The following is a 26464-nucleotide window of genomic DNA, read 5'->3' as shown; positions in this document are numbered from 1 at the left end:
CATTTCAATGATGGTCAATAGTCTACACTAAAAGAAATGTCACTTCCCCTTCCCATTTCCTCTAGAATCATCACATCCTTTGCCACCAGCTGTACCTCCACAATGGTTAGTTACCCTCAGAGAGTAAATACTGGCTGGCTGGCATTCTCTTATATGAGCTCTCTGTGAGTCACTGCATCCACAATTTGCTGGTATCATGAGAATTTCTATTTATGATGATGAGACTAATTGCATAATCCTTGAAGGCTGTCATCAAAGAAAAAATGAATTGTTTTCTTAATTGTACTACTCTTCAAAAATTGGCAGTCTGTCTGTGGGCAAGTAGTACCTCTCAGCTAACCAGTTTATTAATAGTAAGATCTCACATGTGCTGAACAAGCTGAGGTCCACAAGAATCCATCAACTACATCGCCAAAGACATTGACTGCTATGCCTGACACTGTTGATAGTCTGTCCCTCTGCCCCATGACTAGTGTATAGCTCAAGTCTTTTACCTTGGCAACCTGAGAGCAAGGATGGAGGCTGAACAGAGGAGAGAGGAGTCCATAATAGCTTGAACTTTGGAATCAGATACAAGCCTGTAATCTTTGTTTATGCATTCAAACTACTTCATTATGACCTAGTAGATATCTTACAAGTAAAGGTAAGCGTGATTTTCATGACCTTCTTAAATACCCAAAAAAGGGTCTCAAGTACTTGGTGACATTGAAAACTTACAGAAAATGCTCCTCATCCCTCACTGCATTTGAAGCCTGGGATTAATTTAGGACTGATCATACCCAAGGAAAAGTCAGCAAAGTTACTCTTTTCATCTGGAGTCCTCAGTTTCCCCATTCAGTCCTCTTCACTCTTCCTCCTGAGTGCTCAGACTCCATCAAATGGAAAAATGTCAATAACAAACACTGGACTTGACACCATAGACCTCTCCTTCATCTGGAATATAGATCAGAATTCAATCTTGCTGTGAGTCATTTTTAGATGAAGACAGAGATTCATGTTCCATTTGTATTTGCGTCTGGACTGGTAGGCTGCAGTCCATGGGGTCGCTAAGAGTCGGACAAGACTGAGCGACTTCACTTTCAGTTTTCACTTTCATGCACTGGAGAAGGAAATGGCAACCCACTCCAGTGTTCTGGCCTGGAGAATTCCAGGGACTGGGGAGCCTGGTGAGCTGCTGTCTCTGGGGTCGCACAGAGTCGAACACGACTGACGTGACTTAGCAGCTGGACTGGAGACAGTATTGGAGGAGGACTGGAGGTGAAAGAGTGACAAAGAAGGTTGTTGGGCTCTTACCTAAAAGGCTCATTTTGGACATACATTCTCTTAGGTTCTCCTCTCTTTCTTCCTGTTCCTATCATTACCTCCACAGTCTCCTAGTCTTTCTTCCTCTATCTCTACTTCAAATGTGAGCGAAAATAGATTTAAGGTATTTTCTGTTTCATATTTACATTTAAGGATGAACCTATTTATTATGTACCATGCACCATTTATGATATTTTCTTATATAATACCTTAGTGCCTCTGTTTACATTCAAACTCAGTTTTCCTTCCCCTAAATTTAGTGTTATTTGCTCTACCCAAAATTATTCAGAGGAAGGTAGTCAAAGTTAACTAGAAAAAATGCCCTTGTACTTCTTTGCCCAGTTACCCAGTTTTAGGTCAAACTCAAAGGTGACTATGAATTCAAGTAGCCCAAAATGTATACAAGCATATCATGTTCAATGAGCAAGAAATGGTTGAGAGAAAAGAACAGCTGACCCTTGAAAAACATGGGTTGGAGCACAGGTCCATTTACATGAAATTTTTTTTCAATAAATACATATGGCACTACATGATCTGAGGTTGGTTAAATCCACAGAGGCAGAACACAGATACAGAAAGGCCAACAGATTTTTGTATCCAATAATGGGTTCTGGAACCAATCCCTCATGAGTACAGAAGGACAACTCTACTATTATACCTGTGATTGGTACCCACAGGCACTGTGCTTAGTCTTTCAATCATGTCCAATTAATTGCAACCCCATGGACTGTAGCCCTCCAGGCTCCTCTGTCCATGGGGATTCTCCAGGCAAGAATACTGAAGTGGGTTGCCATGCCCTTCTTCAGGGGATCTTCCCAACCCAGGGATCTAATCCAGGACTCCCACATTGCAGGCAGATTCTTTACCATCTGAGCCACCAGGGAAGCCCTGAAAGAATACTAATGCTCTTCAAAAACTTATCAATGAAGTAGAAATTGAGGCAGATATATTTGCAACCCTTTCTCGACCCTGAGAATGGCTTTAGCAACCATTATGAAATTAGCTTGAGGACATCACAGCATGTCGTTCATGGGCTCATACCTAAAAGGCTCATTTTGGACATATGTTCTCCTAGGTTCTCCTCTCTTTCTTCCGGCTTCTATCATTACCTCCACATTCTCCTAGTCTTACTTCCTCTATCTCTATTTCAAATGTGAGAGAAAAGAGATTTAAGGTATTTTCTGTTTTGCATTTACATTTAAGGATGAACCTATGTATTATGTACTATGTATTAATTAGTTAAAAGACAAAATGATAATAACGTACCCACATAAGGTACCTAGAAGGACAGAATGGCTAAATTTGGGGTGGGGGGAGTTAGTTAGCTTACTTGGTTCCATGGTCCACGACTTAAACTAAGTCTCCATTTTCTTACCAATTACACAATAATTCTAGGCCATTGGGAAAGGATTACATGAAATAACATGTATAAAACACTTAGCACAATCCTAAAACATAATAAATTACCCATAAAAGAAGTTTATTCTGAGCACAGTTATTTCTTTTTTTTTAATTCATTTTCTTGTCTCAATTTTCACTTTGTATAGTTTCTATTTAAAATTAATAGCCTTCTTTCCTTCATGTTTTGCTTGTGGTCTCTGTGTGTTATCAATTAGAAATCTCAGCTATTCTGGGAAACAAGGTCTAATTCACCATGGGAGTTGCCACTTTCATTGATAGTAATTATGCGAACAGCACTGCCCACTCTTGAATCTTAACTACAGCTGTCTTCAAAGGCAGTGACTGACTAGTTTCCTCCAGCCAATGGCATATTGATTATACACCTTCCTGCCTTACTCGCCCTTGCTCTCAACATGGTATTTATGAGCCAATACCCCCTGGCATCCTCACTCAGCTAAGCCAGCCTGAAATGCACCCAGCTCCAGCTCAATTTGAGAAATTAGAGGGTAATGAGAAAATAGGGAGTGAGTTGGTAAAACAAGCTGGGATGATGGAAAATCTGACATGATTCATGTCTAAAGATCAATGAAGGTGACAGAGTAGAATACAGCCAAGACAGAGAAGGAAAACAATTTTCTGTGTTAAATTGTACTTCTAGAACTGTCTCCACAATCCCAAAGGAAAGAAGCGAAACTTGCCAATGAGCATTTGATGAAGTCAAATTTGGAGTTTGTTCATCATTCGTTTAAATATTTACTGAGTACCAACTGTGGAACAGGCTCTCTTTGAGATGCTGTGAAATAAGACTTAACAAAAAGCAAAAATCTCTACTAGCAGAGAGCTGAAGTGGGCTGCCTGCTAGCATTTGACCAATTTTGCTTGTCTCTTCTAGTCTTGTGAGTCTGAAATTTTCATGAGTTAAAAAGAAGTCAATAGACTTTCACTTCTCTTTTGCTGATTTTTTGAGCAAGAAACTCTTGAAGGAGCCACACTTGTGAATTAAAAGAAGTTAGAAGAGCTAGGGAGGGAACCGTGTATAGAGGTGAGGAAAAGGACTTCCAAAAAACTAGAAGGCACGCAGAAGCAAGCCCACTGAAGCTAGAAAGTGTATTGACAATATCAAGTGTAGGAAAGAGAGAGTGAAGCCCTTTGAAACCATTTCCAATGTTAAACACCCATGCTGGGGTTACTAAAGCTGAAGAAATTAAGGTTAATTTAGCACTTTTCCTAAGCTAACTCAATCAAAAGCCAGTGAGCATCATGATATCATGTGGCACAACTATTAGAACTTCCCTTAATGAAAGCAGCAGTCCTTGGTCCACAGGTCAAACACTTTATTTTAGAACCTAGAAACAAGAGTAATACAAGTCTGTCCTCTGATTCTCCATAGAATCGAGGAGAAAGATACATGTTGACAGTGGACTAATTCTTAATATCTAGAGGTTTCACACATAAAAGACTACTTAGGAATTGAAAGATCAGATGACCTTATAAGCAGTAGTCAAGAGAATGATATTTAGTGAATATGAGTACTTTTCCTACTTATTACCACATCAAGTAGTAACTGATGTCAGAAATTTTGGTCAAATAATTTGAAAATTCAATAATTTATAACTTATCCCTTTAACTCCCAGACTCCACCCCCAAATTGTGTTAACTTTCACAGTAACAGATAACTCCTTTTATGTCAATTATTATTTTTAGATTATATTTTTATATTGACTTGGATGATTACTTAATTGGCCTCTTTTCCCTCCACAAAGCTATAAGTGGCTGGGAGAGCAGAGACCAAGTCATATTTTTACTAATTACTGAATCACCAGCACCCAGCACATAGTAGGGCCTCAATTAATATTTGCTAATTGAATGAACTTCCAACCTTTAAGACTGCAGACTTGGTTATATTCCAAACACAACATTATGATAGACAAAGCTGGTGTGAATGAGTTACGAGGAACTGGGGAAAGGGAAACAGAATGAGATTATTTACGATAAGCAGTAAATTGTGCTGTGGGAAAGTCCAATTCAAAATTCCAGGAAAGGGTAGGCACAGACCCATGGGAACCAGATGTGCTGATGTCAACTTCTTCAGTAGTTTTCGGGCTGATATTATTAATACTCACTGTCATCATCATCATCATCATTATTTGCAGCTATTTCTGTGCTAGGCATGTTACATATATTATTCCTGCTGCTACTGCTACTGCTAAGTCGCTTCAGTCGTGTCCGACTCTGTGCGACCCCATAGACGGCAGCCCACCAGGCTCCCCTGTCCCTGGGATTCTCCAGGCAAGAACACTGGAGCAGGTTGCCATTTCCTTCTCCAATGCATGAAGGTGAAAAGTGAAAGTGAAGTCGCTCAGTCCTGTCCGACTCTGAGCGACCCCATGGACTGCAGCCTACCGGGCTCCTCCATCCATGGGATTTTCCAGGCAAGAGTACTGGAGTGGGGTGCCATCGCCATATTATTCCTAATTACCAATAAACCTGCTTATGTGTGATTATCCTCATTTTACAACTGAAGAGATGAAGGCTTCCAGAGTTAAGCAGAAAAGCCAGAGATCAAACTCAACTATGATCCAAGTGTACTGTACTTCCTCCCCCAACACCGGCTCAGGAATCACAATTTTTTCCTACTAGATGTCTTCCACAAAATTCACCATCTTCGATTTCTTAGCAAACAGTTTGCCTCTCCACCTGATTTGCTTTGACACTACTGGTGGCCATTAGATTCAGCCTGTTTTTTCAAAGAAAATGTTTTCTTTTCTGTGACATAGTAGTTTCTTACCTAGTCCTATTCTGACAACTCTGGCTGCTCTAGCCAAAAAGTAAATGAAACAACCCTGAGAATACCCTATGGTAGAGGCCTGAAATCATAACTGTTTTGTCTTGCAGGAGAGTGCCAGCTTGAGGATATCACTCACTCCCCACAGAAAAGCCATACAGTATGATAGAAGGGGTCCTTTAGTTAAAGTATCCTTTAAAAAGCATAATTCTTTTTTTCCTCAGTGGTTCAATAAAGGAAAGTACCAAGTCAATCACATTTATGTTGTACCTTCCCATCTCTAGGCATCTTTATTTGCATATTAGAAACCTTACAAATATTTAGTGAATCTAACTGGTTTTTAATAGATCATCTATTCTAGGGAGGAAGGAAGATCCAGTCTGAAGATGACAACGAAGACTTAAGGAATATATCTAATCAGATTTGATGGCAAGTAAGCAGTGGAAATTGGAGTAGGAAATGGCAACCCAATCCAATATTCTTGCCTGGGAAATTCCACACACAGAGGAGCCTGGCAGGCTACAGTCCTTGGAGTCACAAAAGAATTGGACACGAACGAGGACACATGCATCCTGGGTTGAGTTAAACTAGTGGAAATGAGTGGAATTATAAAAAAGTGTGTGGTTCTAACTAGTGCATTTAGACCTTAGTGAGCACTGACCTACAATGCTAACACCTAAAAGACCATCAGAGCAGCTTAGAGAGACTAGAATTAAATTTAGTGTGAATTTTCTTTCCTCTCATCTACAGCTGACTGTGGAAAAATGTTTTTCAGTGACCCACATATACATGAAATTTCGGGTCCCCTATGGATGGCTAGGACAGAAAACTTCAGAAATTATGCTGGGTTCAATGAGAACAGCATATGTCAACTAGTTTACTCTCACTGATTGTGAAGAGTAATTTTCTCTTCTCTATTTTGGATCATGGTATGTGGCATGTTAGAAGAAAAAACTAGCTATACACCTCCCATTTTCCACCCAACTTTGAAATGTTTGGTCCTTTGCCAAAATATTGATAAATGTAATAAGTTAATGATCTGAAGGAGAAAAATCATCTTTTGAGCAGTGTTTCAAATTAAAAGTACTCCCCACTTTAGGGAAATTCAATTTATGAAATTCTAAGATTTCAACCAAAATCTGTGTATAAATTATGGATTGGAAGAAAGATGCAGGGTTTATTTAAATTACTAAAAGAATCTGTTCCATTTCACAAGATCCTCTGAAGACTTACTATAAATGGTGCATTAGTGCATTGAAAATATGGGATAGGATTTAATGGCACAGATGAAATTAATATAGTGTCCCCAGGCTCTCTCCTTAGGAAACTCAACCTATGGATTCCATTCAACAAGTTTACGAGGAGAGCTCAGCTCTGGTAAATACTGGAAGTGTAGGAAGATGGTACAGGACTGGTGTGTCACTTCACCTCCCTGGGACACAAAAATACATGATTTTCTTCTGCTTTAAGTGGTCTTGGGTCCCACGGCCAGCAACTGAATTTTAAAGAAGCCCTAGATGAATTCACCTTATTTTTTTTAATAAACTAGAAGAGAATTCACTGATGTAAAAGCAGAACTTAATTAAAACTGAAGAGCAGATGAGCTGGAACTGAAGAGCAAGGAAGTGCCGTTAAAACCAAAGCTGTCTTCCTCCTTGAGCCCTTGACCCCCAGACACACAGAATGAGCAGCCAAGTACAGAGGGAATATCACTGCCCTGTTAGGATAAAAATAATCATGCTAGTATTGATACCCTGAACAATTATTATAATAATTCCAAAGCATTCATTATATCAAACTGTATTGCTGATGACATCACAGTAATGACTACTGAAATAAATGTTAATTATGAACAATGATCATAATACAGTCAAAATTCCTCCCCCTACCCTCCAATAATTAGATGTTCTCTCAAATGGCAAGACCAAGAAGATGTGTATTTAGGAGTTTGGAAAGACTTCTGAGGAGAAGATAAGGTGACCCCCCTTTTATTTATTTATTTATTTTAGTTGGAGGCTAATTACTTTACAATATTGTAGTGGTTTTTGCCATACATTGATATGAATCAGCCATTGGTGTACATGTATTCCCCATCCTGAATCCCCCTCCCACCTCCCTCCCCATCCGATCCCTCTGGGTCATCCCAGGGCACCAGCCCTGAGCACCTGTCTCATGCATCAAACCTGGACTGGTGATCTCTTTCACATACGATAATATACATGTTTCAATGCTATTCTCTCAGATCATCCCACACTCGCTTTCTCCCACAGAGTCCAAAAGACTGTTCTATACATCTGTGTCTCTTTTTCTGAAGGTGACCCCTTTTGTATCTCATGTGGCACTGATTATGGATCTACTTTCTCCTCAATACCTGCCTATTGAGATGATTTCCTGTGTTTTCTTCCTTCCTCATCTACCCTCCCAAAAAATGCTCATTGCCAAAAAGTGCCCAAGCTGGTCACTGTTTCCTGCAACCTGAAAAAGCACAGCCAGCAACCTGGCTAATTCCACATCTGCCTCATCACTCAAGTCCTACCCCCATTAATTTAAGAGATTTCAAGAAGGGAAGAGAAAAATCCACTTGCCACCTTCCCTCCATTCTTGCATATCATTCAGCGACTTCAGAGAAATAAAAAAACATTGCATCTCATCATGAAGAGATTAGGAGTTTTTAATCTCTCAGTTCAGTTCAGTTCAGTTCAGTTGCTCAGTCGTGTCTGACTCTTTGCGACCCCATGAATCACAGCACGCCAGGCCTCCCTGTCCATCACCAACTCCTGGAGTTCACTCAGACTCACGTCCATCGAGTTGGTGATGCCATCCAGCCATCCCATCCTCTGTTGTCCCCTTTGCCTCCTGCCCCCGATCTCTCCCAGCTTCAGAGTCTTTTCCAATGAGTCAACTCTTCGCATGAGGTGGCCAAAGTACTGGAGTTTCAGCTTTAGCATCAGTCTTTCCAAAGAACACCCAGGACTGATCTCCTTCAGAATGGACTGGTTGGATCTCCTTGCAGTCCAAGGGACTCTCACTAGTCTTCTCCAACACCACACTTCAAAAGCATCAATTCTTCAGTGCTCAGCCTTCTTCACAGTCCAACTCTCACATCCATACATGAACACTGGAAAAACTATAGCTTTTACTAGATGGACCTTTGTTGGCAAAGTAATGTCTCTGCTTTTGAATATGCTATCTTCAGCTAAACCCCATAATACATTATAATCTTGGGTTAAAAAGTCAGTAGTTACTCAGTGTCCTAATAAATCACCTTCTAGATGCAGACCCAGCCCAACAAGACAGCTCTGCATGCAGTTAGTTCAGGCAATGTATTCCATTTGAAACCCTGTCTGACTTAGTTCTCTAGTGTCTGAAATTCTGCACCCCTATGTTTAAGATATATCTCTCATAAGCAGCATATTTGTGCTTTGGTGTTTTTTTTTTTTTAATCTTGTCTGATGATCTTTATCTCATTGGAATATTTTACCTTGTTTATTTCAAATGTAATGACTCATGTATTTGAGTTTAAACTACCACATTACCACTTACTTCCTATTGGTCCCATCTGTTCTGCATTTCTCTCTCTCTCTACCTTGGTTTTATTCAGATTTACTGAATTTATTATTCTTCATCTATTTTCATCTAGATTATGTTGTTTTCTTGGTATTAGTTTTGCTTAGGACATATATCTTTGGTCTGAAGGTTTTTTGTCACCTCTGGGAAATTCTTTCCAGTTGTATCTTCAAATATTGTTTCTGTTATATTCCCTCTCAGTCTTTTTTAAAAAAATATTAAACACAATTATTTTAAAGTTCAGGTCTAATTAACTCCATTATCTGGATCCTCTATGGATCTGGTTCCTTTGTCTCTTGTTTCTGTTGGTCTGTGGTGACAGATTTATGTTTCCTCATATGAAATATGTAGGTAAAATCTGAGGCTTTACAATACGGTATCTTCCTTCTAAGTGGTTTTAAATTTGCTGCTAAATCTAGGCAAAGGACACTCACAATTTCAAATCATCACAATTCAATCAGGGTTTGACATGATTCAAAACCTATTCCCAGGAGTGGATGTGGAGAAAAGGGAACTTTCCTACACTGTTGGTGGAAATGTAAGTTGTTATAACCACTATGGAGACTAGTATGGAGGTTCCTTATAAAACTAAGTATAGAATTACCATACAAGTCAGAAATCCCAATCCTGGGCATATATCTGGAGAAAACCATAATTCAAAAAGTTTCATGCACCCCACTGTTCATTGCAGCACCCTATTTACAACAGCCAAGACATAACAGCAACTTAAACGTCCATCAACAGAGCAATGGATAAAGAAGAGTTGGTACATATATACCCTGGAATATTTCTCAGCCATAAAAGAGAACAAAATAAGGCCATTTGCAGCAACATGGATGGACAGGATGATTATCATGCTAAATTAAGTATCTCAGAGAAAGACAAATATCATATGATATCACCTACATGTAGAATCTTAAAAAAAAAATGATACAAATAAATGTATATTTGCAAAACAGGAACAAACTTACAGACAAAAAACAATCTTATGGTTACCAAAGGGATGGGGGAAAGGGATAAATTAGAAACTGGAAGTAACATATACACACTATTATATGTAAAACAGATAACTAACAAGGACCTACTATAGCAGGGGACTTTGTTCAATGTTTTGTAACAACCTATATGGGGAAAGAACCTGAAAAACAATGGAGACAAATTTATATATACACATATATACACACATACACATATATATATAACTGATTCACTTTGCAGTATCAGAGAGACTAATACAAAATTGTAAATCAACTATATCCAATAAAAATTGACCAAGAAAAAAAATCTATTTCCAGCTTACTCTTACTCCTAGGCAGTGCCTTTGGGATCCCAATACAAAAATCTGAGGGGTTTAGCAGAGCTCCCTTCCTGATGAATCCTTCACTCAGATGTTTGTCTCACCTGTAAGCCTCTAAAAGCTCTGCTTAATATTCTCAGCCTTTGAATCTCCTTTCCACTGGAAAACAGCCCCAAAGGCCCAGCTCATCCCTTCAGGGTCTTCTCCCAGATCTTTGATCCATAAGTTGTCACGGTAGTGACTTTCTTAAGGCCTTAGAAGAGATGTTTTTCATATTTGATCCAGTTTTTCCATTATTTCCAGTCGGAAGATTGGCCTGAACCATCTTAAGTCACCATTATCAGAAGTAAATATCTCATGACCTAGAATCTAACCATTAGAGAGTTCTCTCTGGCTGAAGACTTTGCTTCTACTTAAAATCTAAACACTGAAGAAGAGTACATAAAGTCTCTTCACTCATTTACACTTTCAAGGAAATAAATATGTTTATTATTTCCTAGATTGGGAGTGAAAAACACAAAGGAAATAGTGGGTGCCATAAGTTTAGCTTGCAGGAAGAATTCTCAGAGTCTCGCATATACAGATAACAGGGATAAACTGATAATGTAGTTTATCTACATTAATCTACACTCATATATTTTTGATCCTGGGGTTTTATGGATGCCATTTAGATGGTTCTTGACTGCTCAAGTTTCTCACTGGAAACATCAGTGTGAGGATATTAATCCATCCATCTGTGGCTGCCAATGGCAAGGTCAATCATCACTTGTACTGTTTGCCCTTAGCATGAAGAATCTGCTCAGCCTTAGCCTGATAAGCAACTCTGATGTCTTCCCTCAGGAAAGCACGGGCTACTAATTATGAAATGATTCTCTTGGTATTTCATTAAGTTTATGCTCCCAGCCAATGACAGAGATGATCATTTATTTATTCGGAACCATTTTTTTATGTGCAAAGCACTAAGGCAGGTGATAGAAAGGATAAAAAAGCTGAATCTCGATCCCATCCCTTCATAACATGACTCTAGTTATATTACTGATTTTAAGAGTTTTATTGAAGTGACTTACAATAAAGAACCATATACACGTCCTTTTTGAAAGAAGTCAAGGCATAAACAATTAATAAATCTATGAACAAATCTCTACCCCTGTTCTCAAGGAGTTTATGATCCAGAACTAACTCAGCTTACCATGGAGTTAATTAGGATGGGATTGCCCTTGAATGGAAGGTCATTCGGCAACTTTGGAGCATAGAAGGATGCTCTTGCAGTGTGGACACTGTGAGTTACCTGCCGAACAACCAGTGTTCCTCCTCTTTTTCTTAACAGAGCCTCAGTTTTATATTTATCCTCTCCACCCATAGTCAGGAGAAGGGAAGCTGGCCACCCCTCCCTCCCCAACATCTGCAGGGGTGGGTATGGTTGATCTAAATTAATCCTCTTCCAGAACCGGTAATTAGGGCAATGGTGGGCACATGCCCCAGCCTGTCCACCTGGGAGCTGGCTCCCAGCCTGGCAGGGCACAGTGCAATCCAGACAACAGACAGGAGGGGTGGGAGCTGGGAAGATCTTCCTGGGAAGCTGCAGGGAAGAAGGTGCATTCCTCGCACGATTCCTAGAGGGGCGGCTGCCAAGGCAGTCCAGAGCGTGTGGGCAGGACTCAGAAATTTGGTGCAACTTAGACTTCCCTTGTGGCTTGGACAGTAAAGCATCTGCCTACAAGGCAGGAGACCTGGGTTCAATTCCTGGGTCAGAAAGATCTCCTGGAGAAGGAAATGGGCAACCCACTCCAGTATTCTTGCCTGGAAAATCCCATGGACAGAGGAGCCTGGTAGGCTACAGTCCATGGGATCACAAAGAGTCGGACACAACTTCACTTTACTTTTTCTTTGGGCACTTGACCCAATGCTGGTCACTGAGATGTGAGAGCAAGTCTAAACAAGTCTAAAGTTTGCTCCAAAAACAAAGCCAATCCCCAGGTCAGGAAGTTCCCCTGGAGGAAGAAATGGCAACCCACTTCAGTATTCTCACCTGGAAAATCCCATGGACAGAGGAGCCTGGTAGACTACAGTCCATGGAGTCACAAAGATTGGACACAACTGAGCGCACACAAACACACACACAAGACAGAGCCATAGAAAGAGACCTGCTGTCTTCTCCCTCCAGACGTTTCTATGTTTAATGATGACGCCCAGAAGTGCAACAAGGCTGAGGATGAAGTGAATGTGAAGAATGAGACTTTAGAGATGGCAAGAACATGGCCCTTTGATAACATCATTAAGCCAGTGAGGCTGGAAGTGTAAGAAATTAATTTTAGACATGATTTTCTAGAAGGGGAGAACGTAAGGATATTGCCTCATCTTTTGCCTACCTTACCCTGCACGTATTCACACAGGCAGAAACCATATGGAAGTCATCGGGGTTGGGAGATAATCTTTAGTCACATAGTCTCCTCTTAGTGACTTTGTCCCCATTTGATAAGACACAGGAATTGGACAAATCACAATACAAACGATAGCATCATTCCTGACAAGGGCAAACTAAAGTGTTGGGCTTGACCTATGGTCAGAGTTGAGTTTCTTAATTTCTCTCTGTTGTATGTGGTCCACTACTGAAGCTTTCCTCCTCCCCTGGAGGAGCAGGACCTACCTAGAAAACACATCAGAGTTGTGAGCAAAGAAGTGCTGCTGAAAAAGTTCTTCCCAAGATGCCTCGGCAAGGTTGAGCCTTCCATGCTCAATTTCTCCATCTGTCACACTCCCTGCTCATATCCCCCATCTCCCTCGAGACATACAATAAGGGCTTACAAGAGGCCCTTCCATGTAGTCCTTCCATTCTTCTCCATGTTGCGGCAGTAGGCCACTAGTTTTTTTCCTCTCCATGAAAACTGGATAAGGGGGACAGCTCCTCCACTGTAACAGGGGCAGAAGCTGTGTTCAACAGAGGAGCACTTCTTATTTACCTGGCTTAGATTCCAATCTTAGCAGCATGTAAAACATGTTAGTTGAGATTTTTAAGGAGATGTAATATATAGAGCTGCATACATACGTATACATGTGTGTATGTGTGTATATATGTATGCATATATTTATATATATATATATGCTATTTTGTGGTAAGGAATCAAAACTTCTCAGTTAATACAAAAATTTACTTGCTGGAGATTAACATTTTTACTAAAGAAAACTCCGATGGAGTCAGATTACCTGTGTGCCATGTGACAAGTGATGAAGTTTGTTTGCTTCATCACTCATTTCCATTCCTAGCTCATCCTTTAAGGGTTTTCCCTTTGTATATCCAACTATACAATCCACAGACAAAAATTTATTCAATTATTATTTACTGTAATGTAGTAACAGTTTCTTCAAGATTTTACTTGTATCTCAAAATTGTGCTTGCGTCTCACCACTAGCCAAATCGTGAAGAGAATAGGAATGACTTGAGATGTACTCGGGCCAAATGGGGGAAAACTCAAATTAAAGCCATCAATTTTAAATACGTGATCAGTCTCAACTCCATGAGTAAGGATACTCAGAAACTGCTCAAAATGTGAAGGCTCAGTCAAAAAGATGTCAGCTGCACTCTTCAATTTATGGAGCTCAGAGCCTCCTCACACTCAATCCACTATTAAAGGAATGACTCGCTGAGCTCAGGGATGGGTTTAGCAACTCAAAGTTCTATTAGTAAAAAAAAATATTTAAGACCCACTACAGTTTCCCAGCCAAACAAAGTAAATCCCCCCTGGGAGGGTAGTTGCAAAATCGATATGAAGGGAGAACAATTGATGTACACAGGGAACTGCTATCTGGAAAATATTCGGAAGTTATATTTGCACAGCCAACTATCCTTGGCCATCTGAGGCTGACCAGAAGCTAACAGACTGAACTCTACAGAGCTGAGAACTCTCAGTCACACAAGCTATATTTGGTGTTTTCTCACATGAACCTCTAGTAGAGAGGAATAAAAGAAATGACACTGACCTGAGCTAAGGTTTAATGTATGCATTCAAATAGCACATTCTCCAATTCCCACTCCTCTTTTGAAATGAAACTTTTAAAAATGAAAAATTCACCCCCCAAATTAGGAGAATAATACATGGACCATCTGTGCTGTCCCCAACTAACTTGGGAAATAAATTATTATAAACACATTTGAAGCCTTTCTTATTTGCACGACCCTCCATCCCCCAATAGTGAAATATTCTCCTGGATTTTCCACTTATCATTCTCATGCATGACACTTTCTACCACATGTCTGTAATGCATAAACAATATACAGTATTTTAATGGTTTTAAAATTATATAAATAGCACGCTAGTGTGAATATCACTTCTGCAACTTGCATTGTTTTTTCTCTTGACATTATGTTTTCCAAATTGAAGATTTTTGAGCAGAGCCATGACAAGATTTTTCCTCTTGTTTTGACTTAGACCATCACAGTCTTGAGAAATCAGGTAGATGAATAATAACTTAAGCACAGTTGGCCCTTCATACCTACAGTTTCCACAGCCACAGAGTCAACCAATCACAGATTGAAAATAATTGAAAAAACATTTCATAAACTTCCAAAAAGCAAAACTTAAATCTTCCACAGTTGTACTGGCAACTGTTTACATAGCATTGACATTGCATTAGGTATTATTGGTACCCTAGAGATAATTTAAAGACTATGGGAGCGTGTGCAGAGGTTTCATGAAAATTCTACACCATTTTACAACAGGGCCTTGAGCATCCAGATTTTGGTATCCATCTAGGGGTTCCAAGAACCAGTTCCCCCATGGATAGATACCAAGGCATGACGGCAAATCACTCTAAGTTTGTTACTATGTCCACCTACAATAAGCTAGTATCAACAATCTTCAAACTATTGGGAAAAATTATTATTTCTCATTCTTTAATATTCTGTACTTTATCTCTCTTTTCATAAATAATACCCTATCATCCCACACTCCTCTATTCTTTCTAATGCCTCCAAGACAGAGAAGTATGTAGACACCAAAATACGATATGGTAGCAAGCAATAGATAAGATGAATTCATCATGCTTGATTGTAGAAAAATGGGAGTCATCTTTGAAGAGTTATTATAAGATGGGAATAAAAGAGATAAAGTCCCCAAGCCAATAAAAAACATCTCCAATATATTCCCAGTCCCAGTTCATAAGTCCCCCTGAAGTGTAAGCCCCATGAAGGCAGAGGGTATGTTTCTACTTCTCTGTATTGCAGTGTGTGGCATATGCTCTGCATAAAACAAATTCACAATATTTCTTGAAAAATCTGATGATGGTGGTGAAGATGACTGGGATCAAAAAAGTACAACATTAACACAATGCCAGGCTTTTAAATCATCAAAATTACTGATCTGTTGCATTTTTATGTAAGCTCTCCTAATCCTTTCTTGTGTTTCCAACACAAACAAGCATCCTTTTTCATGTTCTTTCAATCTCATTAGTAAAAAAAAAAAAAAAGGAAACCTGCCACCTTTGAATACCAATTATCTTCATATTTTTATACCTGAGGCTAAATATATCATCAAGGAGCTTTAACCTTATCAGCTAGAGCCCTGTACCACTGTGCTGACAGGAGAGCCAGCCGGTTCCCGGGGGGTATTCTGTCAGAGCTACAAATCAAGTTCTTCTTCAAGCAACCATCAAGTCCTGTTTCATCCAGGCCAAGGCAGGGAAAATGAGCTTATATGTCAGAAAGTTAACAGATTACTTCACAATAAGAAATATGGCTGCCATGGAGAACAGAATATGCCCGTTTCCAAGACTGGCTTCCTCCCTCTCACACAGTCCTGAAGGTTTGCTGATGACATTTATTTTCAGAAGATCACCATAGTGTGTGCCTCTCCGCTGAGCTGCAAGTGCCCTGTTGCTCTCAGCCAGAGGGAATATCCTGCTTGACTTTGACCAAGCTTAGCTTTCTCAGAGGTCTATTTTATACTCAGTGGCTTTCTATTAATAAGTGGAAGTGTGAATCTCTGCTTCAGTCCTCTTTAAGTCCTTCTTTGTCTTTCTATTAGCCCTTCTTATTCTTAAAAATACTGATCTGATTAAGCCCTGGTCCCCAAAGCAAACCTCACAAGGGCTCTGAGCAAATGTGTATGTAAGAGTTAAGCTTAGTAGGGTTCTTTCTATATGCAAAGAGTCCTAATTGGATCTCCTGAATCCAATCTATACCTATATTCATTTAAAGGCAAATTAAAATATTACTATCTCATAAAAGAGGGACATCTCTTCATTTAAGCTGTTATACAGTAGATCATCAGCAAAGCTCTCAATCCTAAAATTGTATATTAAATCATAATCTGAACTGATGAAGATATAGGCGAGGAAATAAAATACATGCTGAAAAAAACTCAGATGACATTAGTTCTCTATGACATTTTTGCTAACAGTTTACAATATCAGAATATGTGAGCTGAAAAAACTTTAATAATTTTTTAATCACAAATTTCACAAGGGTGCTTAAATTGACTTTAGTCAAAATAACCAAATTACCACTGGACATTTTATCAGGACATGAGAAAATCTGAATCAAGCAATTATTTAGAAACTATTGATACAGTCATAATTTCTATTAATAGCAAAACACTGAAGATATCATATGAAGATCAAGTATACTCTAGCTTCAACTAGTCCCTTTCCAACAACAAGCTTAATAGATTTTTCATAATGCACAGTCCTTAACTATTTATGGATTTTATTTAATCTCAAAACCCAAAAAAGGGAGATGGGATCTAGTCAGATCATTTTCAGCAGGTCCATGAACTACAGATTTTAAATCCATTTCAATAATTTGAGCAATATCAAAGAAATTCTTAGCAAAGGAGTTAGAACAATTAAAAGTTTTAGCTGATGTAAAACATAAAACTTTCAATAACTCCCTCATGAATTTAATAAAACCTGGGCAAATATAAATCAAAATTCTCTGATACAACATCCAAAGGTTAGACTTGTGTTTCTGGAAAAAAGCATTATTTTTTAACACTGGAGGATCTCCCCTTTCTAACTTCAAGGCCAGAATTAGATCTTGAGCATTGGCCTTAGAGGACAGGTGTCCAATGGCTATTTTCATGCCAAATGCCAAGAGTCAGGCCACTATTAGGGCGAGATGGGGTGGGAACAGGAGACAAAGCAGATTTAAACATTGCCTATTCCTTGTGCAGTGCATGTAAAAGAGGGGCTAGGACAGATAATAACTTATATGCAGAGTACATCATGAGAAATGCCAGGCTGGATGAAACACAAGCTGGAATCAAGATTGCTGGCAGAAATATCAATAACCTCAGATATGCAGATGCTGCTGCTGCTGCTAAGTCGCTTCAGTCGTGTCAGACTCTGTGCGACCCCATAGATGGCAGCCCACCAGGCTCCTCCATCCCTGGGATTCTCCAGGCAAGAACACTGGAGTGGGTTGCCATTTCCTTCTCCAATGCATGAAAGTGAAAAGTGAAAGTGAAGTCACTCAGTCGTGTTGGACTCTTAGCAACCCCATGGACTGCAGCCGACCAGGCTTCTCCATTCATGGGATTTTCCAGGCAAGAGAACTTCAGTGGGGTGCCATTGCCTTCTCCGGAGATGCAGATGACACCACACTTATGGCAGAAAGCAGAGAACAAAAGAGCCTCTTGATGAAAGTGAAAGAGGAGAGTGAAAAAGTTGGCTTAAAACTCAACATTAAAAAAAGGAAGATCATGGCATCTGGTCCATTAAAGTCATGGCAAACAACGGGGAAACAATGGAAATAGTGCCAGACTTTATTTTCTTGGGCTCCAAAATCACTGTAGGTGGTGACTGCAGCCATGAAATTAAAAGATGCTTGCTCCATGGAAAAAAGCTATGACCAATCTAGTTCAGTTCAGTTCAGTCACTCAGTTGTGTCCAACTCTTTGCAACTCCATGGACTTCAGCATGCCAGCCTTCTCTGTCCATCACCAACTCCTGGAGCTTTACAAACCCATGTCCATCATGGCGGTGATGCCCTACAACCATCTCATCCTTTCTGTCATCCCCTTCTCCTCCTGCCTTTGATCTTTCCCAGCATCAGGGTTTTTTCAAATGAGTCAGTTCTTCACATCATGTGGCCAAAGTATAGGAGTTTCAGCTTCAACATCAGTCCTTCCAATGATTATTCAGGACTGATTTCCTTTAGGATTGACTGGTTGGATCTCCTTGCAGTCCAAGGGACTCTCAAGAGTCTTCTCCAACACCACAGTTCAAAAGCATCAATTCTTTGGTGCTCAGTCTTCTTTATGGTCCAGTTCTCACATCCATACATGACTCCTGGAAAAACCACAGCTTTGATAGACAGACCTTTCTTGGCAAAGTAATGTCTCTGCTTTTTAATACGCTGTCTAGGTTGTTCATAACTTTTCTTCCAAGAAGCAGGCGTCTTTAAATTTTATGGCTGCAGTCACCATCTGCAGTGATTTTGGAGCCCCCAAAAGTAAAGTCTCTCACTATTTCCATTTCTTCCCCATATATTTGCCGTGAAGTGATGGGACCAGATGCCATGATCTTCGTTTTCTGAATGTTGAGTTTTAAGCCAACTTTTTCAGTCTCCTCTTTTACCTTCATCAAGAGGCTCTTCAGTTCTTCTTTGCTTTCTGCCATAAGTTTGGTGTCATCTGCATATCTGAGGTTATTGATATATCTCCCAGCAATCTTGATTCCAGCTTGTGATTCATCCAGCTCTGCATTTCTCATGATGTACTATGATATAAGTTAAATAAGCAGGGTGATACTATACAGCCTTTACATATGCCTTTCCCAACTTGGAACCAATCTGTTGTTCCATGGCCAGTTTTAACTGTTTCTTCTTGACCTGCACACAGATTTCTCAGGAGGCAGGTCAGGTGGTCTGATATTCCCATCTCTTGAAGAATTTTCCCCAGTTTGTTGTGATCCACATAATCAAAGGTTTTGGCATAGTCAATAAAGCAGAAGTATATGTTTTTCTGGAACTCTCTTGCTTTTTCGATCCAACAGATATTGGCAATTTGATCTCTGGTTCCTCTGCCTTTTCTAAATCCAGCTTGACCATCTGGTAGTTCATGGTTTACGTACTGTTGAAGCCTGGCTTGGAGAATTTTGAGCATTACTTTACTAGCGTGTGAGATGAGTGCAACTGTGCAGTAGTTTGAGCATTCTTTGGCATTGCCTGTCTTTGGGATTGGAAGGAAAACTGACCTTTTCCAGTTCTGTGGCCATTGCTGAGTTTTCCAAATTTGCTGGCATATTGAGGGCAGCACTTTCACAGCATCATCTTTTAGGATGTGAAATAGCTCAACTGGAATTTTATCACCTCCACCAGCTTTGTTCTTAGTGATTCTGACTAAGGCCCACTTGACTTTGCATTCCAGAAGACTCCACACATGGACTTCACCCGATGGTTAATACAGAAATCAGACTGATTATTTTCTTTGCAGCCAAAGATGGAGAAGCTCTATACAGTCAACAAAAACAAGACCAGGAGCTGACTGTGGCTCAGATCATGAACTCCTTATTGCCAAATTCAGATTTAAATTGAAGAAAGTAGGGGAAATGACTAGATCATTCATGTATGACCTAAATCAAATCCCTTAAAATTATACAGAGGAAGTGTCAAATACACTGAAGGGATTAAATCTGATAGACAGAGTGCCTGAAGAACTATGGATGGAGGTTCATGACATTGTATAGTGATCAAGACCATACCCAAGAAAAAGAAGTGCAAAAAGGCAAAATGGTTATCTGAGGAGGGCTTACAAATAGCTGTGAAAAGAAGAGAAGTGAAAGGCGAAAGAGAAAAGGAAAGATGTACCCATTTGAATTCAGAGTTCCAAAGAGATAAGAAAGCCTTCTTCAGTGATAAGTGCAAGAAATTGAGGAAAACAATAGAATGGGAAAGACTAGAGATCTCTTCAGGAAAATTGGAGATACCAAGGGAATATTTCACACAAAGATGGGCACAATAAAGGAAAGAAATGGTATGGACCTAACAGAAGCAGAAGATATTAAGAAGAGGTAGCAAGAATACACAGAAGAACTATACAAAAATGATCTTCATGACCCAGATAACCATGATGGTGTGATCACTCACTTAGAACCAGACATCCTGAAATGACCAACCTAGACAGCATATTAAAAAGCAGAAACATTACTTAGCCAGCAAAGTTCCATCTAGTCAAAGCTATGGTTTTTCTAGTAGTCATGAATGGATGTGAGAGTGAACTATAAAGAAAGCTGAGCACCAAAGAATTGATGCTTTTGAAGTGTGATGTTGGAGAAGACTTGGACTGCAAGGATATCCAAACAATCAATCCTAAAGGAAATAAGTCCTGAATATTCATTGGAAGGACTGATGCTGAGGCTGAAACTCCAATATTTGGCCACCTGATGTGAAGAACTGACTCACTGGAAAAGACCCTGATGCTGGGAAAGATTGAAGGCAGGAGAAGAAGGGGATGACAGAGAGGATGAGATGGTTGGAGGGCATCACCGCCATGATGGACATGGGTTTGTAAAGCTCCAGGAGTTGGTGATGGACAGGGAAACCTGGCATGTTGCAGTCCATGGTGTTGCAAAAACTCAGACAGTTACTGAACTGGAACCAGAGGACAGCTAACTTGATGTCCATTGCATCAAGCCAGCAGGAGAAATACCACATATTAAGACACATGAAATATACTTTTAATAATACTTCTAATAACCTTTATCTCGTGCTCAGTCACTTCAGTCATATCTGACTCTGTGACCCCATGGAACATAGCCCGGCAGGCTCCTCTGTCCATGGGATTTTCCAGGTAAGATTACTGGAGTGGGTTGCCATTTACTTCTCCAGGGGATCTTCCCCATCCAGGGATCAAACCTGCATCTCCTGCTTCTCCTGCATTGCAGACAGATTCTTTACTGATACTAAGAATAGTTAGCATCTAATTATTAGCCAGGAACTGAGTTTTTCCCAGCCAGCTCTTAGCAGCTACACCTAAAGAACACCAAAACTTTTCCTACACCATGTGGGCAGGATACAGAACACAGCTCCAGGTCCATGCTGGATTTTCTGCCACTTACAAGCCTTCTGGTTATGAACCAGTGCATGAACCTCTCTGAGCCAGTTTCTTCTTAATAGCCTATGGCCAGATCTCAAGAAAAGATGAGACAAAGATGAGCTGTAATCATCACTCCATGTAACTCTATGAGGCCTTTCTTGTCTTACAGCACAGTACAAATGGGAGGAACACAGGCTCAGAGTTGGAGAGTTACCGATTTGAGGCTCGAGTCTGCTAACTAGTGCCATGTTACACAGGAAGAGTAGTTAGCATCTCTAGGCTTTATTTTTCCCCATCTGTAAAATGGGGATAATGATACGTTCACCTCGCTTTTTAAGAGACGTCTTCACACTGAGTTTTTCAAGGGCAAGGACCGACCTTTATAGGTACTCAGTAAGGGAGGTCATAGCAGTGGTTGTTGCTATTAATATTATTATTGTTACCGTGCTGGTTGATTGATCTGGAGAGGCTGTGGGACCAACTGAGAAACAGTGAAAAAGGAAGGAAGACAGAAGTGGAGATGCCTTGACAGAAAGAGACTGGTGGTGTGTGAGGGGAGAAGAAATAGGTTAAGAAAATTAGGAGAGGACTCTTTAAAAAGCCAGAGTGGGAAGTGAGAGAGAAGGTCAGTAACCACATGAAAATAGGTTGAGGGGAGGAGAAACAGAACCCATGAGGGTGGTGGTGGTGTAGCCATTCTAATAAAAACTTCAAAAAGACACATGAGGATAAAAAGCTTCCCTGGCAAATGGGACCACTGTGATTGGTATGAGTGAAGAGATTCCTTGGAAGAAATACGTCATCATGACAGACAATTGAAAGCTGCTAAGATAAGCATCCAAAGAGAATGGCTTTGACTACACTTAAAGAATATAATAAATACATAAAAATCCTATCAGATGTTTGCTCTCCTACTATACCCTAGTTTAAGGGAGAAAGGGTAACAATTCCAGCACAGTACTGAATACAAAACCTTGTGGAGAGGGAATACCAAGATTCCACTGGCCTTCAGGACTTCAAGTAAAAAAATAATAGGCCCTCTTCATTCAGAAGACACCATACTGTTTCAGGGGAAATTTCTGAGAGGGAATTTATTACTAAACAAATCACTCCTGTGTAACTACAACTAACTAATTGGTTTACCCAAAGAAATCAAGGCCTTTTCTTTTCTTTTTTTTTTTTTTTTTAATATCACACTGGAATCCCCAGTTTCCAGGACACAGTGGAAAGGCCTTCCAGTTCCATCTCATGAAGGAACGGCTGAAGGTGCCTCACAAGAGGCCCTGCCCCATCTTCAATGATGTGGATTCTTCACCTCACCTCCGCCTTTACCCAGGGTATGCAGATACCTAGTCACACACTCTCCGTCAACCAGGAAGCTGAAGCCTGTTCACTATAGAAAGCAGGGAAACTTGGTGACCTCAGCTTCTGAGGACTCAGAATACTTGATATTAAAAGGGCTTCCTGTTTCTCCCTCTTTGTTAAGGGGAAAAACAAGTAAAGGATTTCTTGAAACACTGGGGAATCTCTTCAGCTATACTAGCATAGGGTGTGCCTTCCTAGCAAAGACATGTCAGTCTGGAACAAGATGACCAGGACAAATCCCAAGACAGGTGAGGTGAGCAACACAGCTTAGATATGGATGGAACCAGTGACTGAAGGAATCTGGAGAGAAGAGCAAAGAGAAACAACACAATGGTCATTGTGGAGGACAGCCAGGGCGGTATAAAGGGGATGGAAGTGTGGTACCCAAGGAGCTCAGGACAGGAGCCATCTAAGGGTGGAAGTGCCCTCTGGGGCATGGAACCAGCAGCAGAGAATGCAGTGGGTGCAAGAGAGACTATAAAACAAACATTGTTATCACAATCCCTGCTGATACCTTCATTATGGCTGCTTCTGGGAGGAGCCACAACAAAGCTGTTTGCTTTCTTTATTTGACAGGGTGCAGAGAGCTGCTGCTGGCCAGATTTTACACAAAACCATGATTTCTGGGGCCAAAATGCTTGCTGGTGAAAAAATATATTCCTAGGATTTGAGTGGCTTCCTTCAAACAAAGGATAAAAGATATAGGATTTATTCCAGCACATCAGCTTTCCAACTGTTTCCATCAATGCATATTCACCCAAAGTATACACAGGACAGAGTTCACTGAGAAAATGATACTCACTTTGTCATTTCCAATAGGTCTCAAAATACTAAATTTACATTAAAGGACAAATCCCTTTCAAGTCTTGTGAAAGAAAAAGGCTCACAAGACCAAAAAGATGGAGGTGAACTCAAAAGTCCTCTTATTCTATCTTCAAGCTGCTGGGTTACTAACAGTTTAAATACTTGTCACTGACCCTTTTTGCAGACTTGAGCAGTCAAGATCTTTTACTGAATTATCTTTCTTTAATAAAATACAATTCTTCAGGCAGATTTACCCATGCCTAAGAAAATACATTCAGTGTTAAAAATCAAATGAAACAAATGTTTACAGTGCTATATAATTTAGCATTTGACCTGGGGTAAAAAGGGGGGACTAAAGTGGTCATATTCCCCCAACACCATGTCCAGACCAGCCTGCTAAGTCGCTTCAGTCGTGTCCGACTCTGTGTGACCCCACAGTCCGCAGCCCACCAGGTTCCGCCGTCCCTGGGATTCTCCAGGCAGGAACACTGGAGTGGGTTGCCATTTCCTTCTCCAATGCATGAAAGTGAAAAGTGAAAGTGAACTCGCTCAGTCGTGTCGGACTCTTTGTGACCCCATGGACTGCAGCCTACCAGGCTCCTTCATCCATGGGATTTTCCAGTCAAGAGTACTGGAGTCGGGTACCATTGCCTTCTCCCCCAGACAAGCCTAAAAGCATCCAATTTGTCTGTTACCAATTCTGATAAATCAGCAGCAAGAGCTCTCAGTACTAGCAGCAATGAATGAGGGGAAACAGGTGACACATATTCAGGATTTGTCTCTTTCCCTCCTCCACTGAATTCACAATCCAAGATAAAGACAAATGAGAAGAGGGAAAGAATAGAATAACAGAAAGACTAATCCCAGGAAAACAGAAAGGTGAGGTTTATTCAGTGGTAGACAAAGTCTTACTTAAATACCTAAATGCCCCACCCATTGCCAGGTATCCATGACATTAGCCAACAGAATTACTATATAATCTACTGGAGGGGAAAAGGAGAAGCTCCCACGTATGGACCAGAAAGCCTCTGTTGCATGATTCTGGCTCTCTACTTTCCACTATGGAAAGATAAATCACAGTGTGTGATACTTTGGTGATACAGGCAATTTATAATAGTCAGATCATCCTGGAATGAGGTCCAGGTGGTGCCAGTAAAGCAGCTATTGAACAAATATTCCTGATGTCTGATTCTTGGCAGGATACTTTAAACAAAACAAAAATTATATTTTGTTGTCAAATAAAACATGGCACATGCAACAAAATGGTTTTGCCCTTCTAATAAAGGTCAGAACCTTACTTTAGATGAAAGGGGTGGCGAATACCCCTCCCAACTGGGGTTTTATCAGTTTAAAAGATTCAAAGATTCAAAGATGTATTTTGCTTTGCTTTGTATAACTTTCCTTCACCAATGTCTGAAACCTGTATGGGACTGTATTCCTCAGGGGGAAGATATGCCAAATATTGTTTGTTTTAAACATGGCTGGTAATCAATAACATAATTGGTCCTTCCATTTATTTCACTTAAAACTCTGATGTCCTCACTCCCTCCTTTCTACACTTTGGGGGTTGAGATCTCCAAGTGTGTAACTTGAAAACCCTACTGAAATGGTGATGATATCCACACGGAGGACTTGCATATTTAGGGCCAAGCAGACAGGGTGGCAGTCTATAGTAAGTACTGGTTCCCAAAATTGAGAGATTGAGTCATCCCTGGAGAAGGGAATTGCTAAGATTCAACACATGATTCAGAAGTGGTTTACAAACACACTGCTGGTGAAGAACTGGGCAACAGTTAAGATCAGAATAGCCTGCCAGTTTGAACAAAGTTTTAAAGGAATTCTTTGTCCAGTAACCCATCTGAAGAAAGGCTGTGTTAAAGAAGTCAAGTGGTCCACAAAGAGGGTTTTGAATGTATCCGTTTGGAAGACACTTCCAGTCAATATCAAGCCTTCTCTGTTGTAGAATGGGCCTGGTTCATCATCCATTCAGTTCAGTTGCTCTAAAATTCAGATATAATATTTCTAAGGACAATATGCTTATCTTGGTTCTGACTCCATGATTTCCAAGCAATTTATGATCATTTATTTGCTGTGACAAATAGGATGACCTCAAGAAGATGCCCTCGATACTGAACACAGTATTCCAAACCTGGAAAGACATTCACCCCACTGTAAATCACTCTGAAAGCTTCCTGATTTATCATGTGTTTCTTGGGGGTTTAGGTTGTATCAACACCTAAGGGCTGCAGGAGCTCTGGGAAAAATTGAACCCAGAAAATTGTTGATTGCCCTTAATCCATAGAATCTCCACCAAGGAATATCTAGTGAGGCTTTAATTGAACTAACACCAACTTCATTTACCAGCATCTTTTTTTTTTTTTTTTTTAAAGCAGAAAAGACACAATGCTCCCCCTGCCTGGGGGCTGTTTGGCCCACCTCCAAAAGCACTGTGCACTCAACAGATCATTCAAATGCATCCTCCCCGCACCATCATGAAGATGTTTTGTTCTGGTGAAGAGTAGTTAACAGGATGTTAGAACAACCCAGAGTCATTTTTATTGTGAAGACTGGATGTGTAATTCAAACTTGTGAATTCAATAACTTCTCATTCTAGCACCCAAAGGAAATGTGTCTAGTCGAGCTCATTGCAATCAAATGCCCTCCAGCACACTGAAAACCCATTAAGAAAGAACAAGACACTCCAGACACTTGCTGCACCACGGGGACGGGTGCACAAGGGAGATTGCAGGCCTTTGGAAATGGGAATCACATAATTTCTTTATGGAAAAAAAAGTCATTATCTTTTTATTAACCTCACTGGGATACTCTGAAGTATCATACATACTAGCCACCTTTTCCCCTTTCCCTGGGAGCCCCAAGCCCTTCATAAAATATATCATTTCCCAAAGATGT

At 40.2% G+C, this 26464-nt stretch overlaps 1 long non-coding RNA gene across 3 annotated transcripts in view; it reads right to left on the bottom strand.

The window, feature by feature from the left end:
• Positions 1-1132: 1132 nt before the first annotated feature.
• LOC123464757 overlaps positions 1133-26464 on the bottom strand; it is a 161261-nt gene continuing 135929 nt past the window's right edge. The window contains exon 4 of one of the 3 annotated variants that reach the window (XR_006639777.1): positions 1133-1251. This is a non-coding gene — a long non-coding RNA (uncharacterized LOC123464757). Of the gene's footprint in view, positions 1252-6543; positions 7206-24490; positions 25552-26464 lie in introns of those variants that run through there. The other 2 variants (XR_006639779.1, XR_006639781.1) reach the window with 2 other exon arrangements.

Source organism: Bubalus bubalis, chromosome 12, assembly GCF_019923935.1.
Source record: "Bubalus bubalis isolate 160015118507 breed Murrah chromosome 12, NDDB_SH_1, whole genome shotgun sequence".
Taxonomy (NCBI): domain Eukaryota; kingdom Metazoa; phylum Chordata; class Mammalia; order Artiodactyla; family Bovidae; genus Bubalus; species Bubalus bubalis.
The sequence above is the reverse complement of the archived record's forward strand: the minus strand, read 5'-3'. Positions and strand labels throughout refer to the sequence as shown.